This window comes from Neophocaena asiaeorientalis, unplaced genomic scaffold (genome assembly GCF_003031525.2).
Source record: "Neophocaena asiaeorientalis asiaeorientalis breed wild unplaced genomic scaffold, Neophocaena_asiaeorientalis_V1.1 scaffold92, whole genome shotgun sequence".
NCBI classification, from domain to species: domain Eukaryota; kingdom Metazoa; phylum Chordata; class Mammalia; order Artiodactyla; family Phocoenidae; genus Neophocaena; species Neophocaena asiaeorientalis.
This window is the reverse complement of record NW_020174057.1, coordinates 7,168,926-7,174,308: the sequence shown is the minus strand read 5'-3', so window position 1 is coordinate 7,174,308 and position 5,383 is coordinate 7,168,926.

The following is a 5,383-nucleotide window of genomic DNA, read 5'->3' as shown; positions in this document are numbered from 1 at the left end:
AAGTGAAAAAGTCCTTTTCTCTTTCTCAGTCTGGGTATGGTTTAAAGTGTCTTGTTTACAATCTCCAAATATCACATTGCTCTTGGTGGCAGATATTCTCTAGCTATTGATTAAAATATACATATTTTACCCTAAACTGAATATAATAAATCAAAAGGATTTTGAGTATTACTTTGAACCGGCTTTATCACACCTACATGTCAGGAATTTGCTGAGAGTGAAATAGAAGGTAAAGACACAAAGAAGACAGAGGATAGCATCAAAGGTGATACGATGGAGATCAGGAAGTAGGTTTGTAAATACCAGGCTGTATGTAGGAGAAGCTGCTATCTGTTGTTCTGGTTTATCACCAACCAGGCTGGGCAGAAGCAACCAATCTGAGAAAAGAATTGCTGGTATCCAATCATACTGTGGTGAGAGGAAACCCAGTTACAGGAAAGTTAGATGAGATTTAGAGACCATATTCTCAACCCAGAAACACTTCACTGGAGCAGTACTAGTTAACCTTAACGCAAACTTTAGATCTCCGTTCATTCTTCTTATTAAGAAGACAATAGACTGTTAGCAGGAGGCCAGATTGAAGATATAATGTGTGATTTTTTTTTTTTTTATCATTGTCTTAACCAAATTTCCTAGAGAATAAAACCTGCAGCAAAGATTACTTGCTAAGGCTACGTTGGATTCGGCAATCCCAGGGCTGCAAAAGTGAGAGAGAAAGAGAGATGAGGCAGGAGAGAAAGGAATGCAGATACCAGGTGGGCGTGTTAAGGAACTGGCCATAAAGTCACGAGGAATTACGGGCCAGTTGCTCATCCTGCAAGTCACCTTGAAGCAATCCATCAGGTAGGGGTGGGGGTGGAGGAAGGAAGAAGGGTTTATCTTCTTGGCCTCTAGTCCCATGATTCAAAGTTTAAGTCCTCTGCAACATCTGGGTTGTTTTTCAGCCACTTCAGGGAGCCATTAGGAAAGCCAGATTCCACATCTTAGCAAGCTGACTGGAAGACATGGGAGGGCAGCAGCCATCCATAAGGTACATGAGTCTTGTCTGGTCAGACCTGGGCCAGGAAGCACTGAGGCTCCTGTTATGGCAGGTGAGATGTCGTCCCACCAGGACCCCACCCCCAGGAGGCTGTCCATTCAGGATGAGGTAGAGGCTGGGAGTCAGGTGAATCTGGGGCATCCCGAGAGGCACAAAAATGAGTCCAGTATGGTCATGTTTATAAATTATGAAGAATCATTTTAAAGCTTTTAGGATCCAAGAATTAGTGCTTTTGTGAAGGTTAGTATGAATGACTTTCAGGGTGGAAATTCTATTATTAACAAGATTTATGATGGCTGAAATCTTTTTTATGATTATTCAGATTGATTTCTGGACTGAGTTTACTCATTCTTCATCAGATGACTTTTATTATTAAAGTGGATCCTGAAGGAGTGTTCATTAATAAAAAAAATGCTCTTAACCACAATTCTTTGGTTCCAAGTGGTATATTTGTGTTAAGAAACATAGGTCAACTTCTAGACACATATTTTACCAAAACTCCTATTGCACTAAAAATCACAAGCTTTTACCTCTCTGCACATTCATTCGTGTGCTCACAACAGGGTCCTGTGCTGTGGGTCTAGGGGAGGGAGGGCAGATGGTGGTGATGGAAGTGGGGGAAAAAAAATCAGTGGAAGAGAGTCTGTTGATGGAATGAGTTTCATAATCTAAAAATAAAATAACCACAATTACTTATCCTAGTATGCCATCCAGATAACATTTGGAAATTTACATAGAAGTAACAGGAGGGCCTACATGAAGCCTTCTGAAAAAAAGTCAGCTTTTCAAAAATGTATGTTCTGTTGGATTTTCGGGACTCTAGAAACTTATTTTTAGTCATCCAAGTGAAAAGACCATAGTTGTTGTCATCTGCATACAAACAGCAAGAAGCTCACTTTGGGGACCAATACATGCGCACTTGTCCCCAACATCGTACTGTCTTTGTGTCCTTTCCACGCGCCCCCCCCACCATCGAAAGCCCCACCAAGAACAATTTGTGTTTCCTGCTTCCTGCTTCAAGCTCTCTCCTCCAGCTTCCCTCTAGGCATTTGCCAATCCCTTATGAGGTTAGGGAGCTTGCACTGTGGCACAGAAAGAATATTCATGTACTGACTTCATATCCTGCAGGAGAAAGAAGACAGCAGGAGAAACTCTGTTGCCACTAATTGAAAGGAGTTTATCACCTTATCTTTAGAAGGTTTAATGTCAAAACTTCAAAGAGAGGATAAACAGTCCAATCTGAGCCTAGCTTGAGTTTCCCACTTTCCCTGGAGTTTCTATGTCTCAGAGGAATCTGAGCGGATGTGGAATTACATGTTAGTACCTGAAAGCGGGCACAGCCCTTACCCTAAAATGAATGTACACTTACTTCCAAAGGACTCGTTTCCAGAGTGTGGTGGAAGGAACAACAGAGACAGCTACATGCCCACACGCTCGCCCATCTGCCGTTCCAACCACACATCTCTCCCCTCCGTTTCCTGCAAATGATTCATCTATTCTTTTTTTCCTTCCTTAAAAATAACTGTGTAGGTATTTAAGGAGGGGAAAGTCATTAAGAAAAGTGGAACCTGGAGTTCTTAGGATGAGGTAGAGCAGATTAAACAGTCTGGAATTTCACAAAGCAAACAGTGTGGGTGTGGGCTCTGGGCTCTCTCCTGCTGGTGCCTCGTTTCATAACAGGCTCTCACCATCCATCATGAACAGGTCAACAAGAATGGCTGCATGTAAACTATGAGCATGTGAGTTGCTAAAGAGCAGAAGAGGAGACAACAGCGGAAGTCGGGAAGGATTCTGGATTTCCCAGCTGAAGATGCTGTTCATCTTACCCACCGTCATACACGGCTTCTGTCGCTAACTTTACACTGATGAATGGCACCTTTGTGACTTTTTCTAATAAGCAGACCAAAAAGCTGCCACCACAGTCACACGTTAAAGGAGACCCTGACCAATCACCAGAGAAGGTGACTACGACCGTATCCCCGACACCAAAGGGTTTTAGTGACAACATACTGCATATTGATGAGCACGTCCAAAAGGAGGGGCCTTGTAGATAGTTATTAAATTACATCACTTGGAGGCAGATGGGCCTTGGTTCAAATCCTGGCTCTGCGACCAGCTTCTGGGACATTAGGCAAGTTGCTAAGCCTCTGGGACTCTCAGGTGCCTCACCTGTGTGTTGGGGGATAAGGACACCTCCCTCAAGGGGTTGGAGTGAGGACCGAGGAGAATGATATAGGTAAAGTACTTCCTGGGGTCCTCAGAAGAAGGTAGATACACAGATATCAGATGATTAGGGAAATGTCTTATTTCACATCATCTTCTGTCACGCCTACACCTTGATGAGCGCAAAGTCAAGAACTCAAAGGGACCAAATGTAGCCTATTCCAGTACAGCCTCGCCCATCAGGAGGGACCTAGCAATAGAATTGCATGGGACATACTCTTCTTGTTAACGCAAGACACGGGGAGGGGAGAAAGAGGGAGGTAGAGAGACAAGAAGAGCCTGATGACATCTTCTCCTTCCACCCCCAACAGTCGCTACATCCCCTGTGGCAAGTGAAAGGCCTGAGAAGTGAGTGATCCCTTTGCTGAGTGAAATAAACAGTTCCCAGATCAGACTGACTTCGTAAAGACTCTAGAGTGATGCTCCCATTTTTCTCATCCATAAAATGGGCGTCATAACGGCACTTACATCTTGAGTTGTTGTGAAGATGAAATAAGATAATCTATGTGATGGACTAAGTACAGGAGCCCAGGACAGTCAGCAGTACATAAATGTTAGCTACTGTTATCACTTTGTGTCCCTTGTCAATATACGGAGTTGTTAACAATTACTTTATTCATTAACTTGTTTCTTGATGGATCAATTTTCATTTAATAAACACCTGCTCGTGAATCATTCAGTGACTCATTCATTTATTTATCATCAAATATGTATTCAGATCTTACGTTATGCTGATGCTATGCTAGGCTCAGGAGATGCCAAAGCTCATTTGGCAAGAAGTTCGAAGGCTCGTCAGGGAGAGAGACGTGTAAAGAAAAACAGGACGAGTCAAGGTGTACTAAGTGTCAGGAGTCAGGAAGGGCTTCACAGAGGAGATGCTTTTTTGTTTTTTTTTTCAAGAAGACGTTGGGGGTAGGAATTTATTAATTTATTTATTTTTGCTGTGTCTGGTCTTCGTTTCTGTGTGAGGGCTTTCTCTAGTTGCGGCAAGCGGGGGCCACTCTTCATCGCGGTGCGCGGGCCCCTCACTGTCGCGGCCTCTCTTGTGGAGCACAGGCTCCAGATGCGCAGGCTCAGTAGTTGTGGCTCACGGGCCCAGTTGCTCCGCGGCATGTGGGATCCTCCCAGACCAGGGCTCGAACCCGTATCCCCTGCCTTAGCAGGCAGATTCTCAACCACTGCGCCACCAGGGAAGCCCGGAGGGGATGCTTTTTGAACTGGATCCTGAAGGATGAGCAGCCCGAGGAGTTTGGGCTTGGGAATTTCAGGTAACAAAAACAGCTTGCAGGGCTTCCCTGGTGGTGCAGTGGTTGAGAGTCCTCCTGCCAATGCGGGTGACATGGGTTCGAGCCCTGGTCCGGGAGGATCCCACGTGCCGCGGAGCAGCTGGGCCTGTGTGCCGTAGCTACTGAGCCTGTGCTCTAGAGACCACAAGACACAACTGCTGAGGCCCACATGCCTAGAGCCCGTGTTCCGCAATGGGAGAGGCCGCCACAGTGAAAAGCCCACACACCGCAGCAGGGAGTGGCCCCCGCTCGCCGCAACTAGAGAGAGCCCGCGGGCAGCAACGAAGACCCAACACAGCCAAAAAAAAAAAAAAAAGGAAATAAACAAAACAGCTTGCAAAAAGAGATGAAGTTGTGGAAAAAAACAAACAAACAAACAAACAAAAAAAACAGGGCTGGGAGCCATGAGGACTTTGGTGTGGGTGGTGCTTGGCCATCTGCCTGGCGTCTTTCCCTGAATTCAGGCTCAACCCTGGGCTGAGGCCACGGAGGCCCACCTGCAGCTCAGCCCTACCCCAGGGGTTGAGCCCAAGCCTGCTCTTAGAGGGAACGTAAGTAGCTCAGCTAATCAATATCTAATCAGCTGGGCTCGGGCTTCTGTTCTGAGGCCCTGCTCCATTTCCAGCTGTGGCTGCCTGGTCCACGGATGGCTATTGCCTGCCAGATTCCTCCCCTTTGCCCTCTCAGGTAGAACACAGACTGATGACCTCTTGTTGAAAATCTCTGCTGACCATGTGGCTGAAGCGCCCCATCACTGCCTAGACAGGAATTCCCATCTAGAACCTGTTTCAACCACCTGGGAGAACCGTCCCTAGAATCCTCGCATAAACAAACC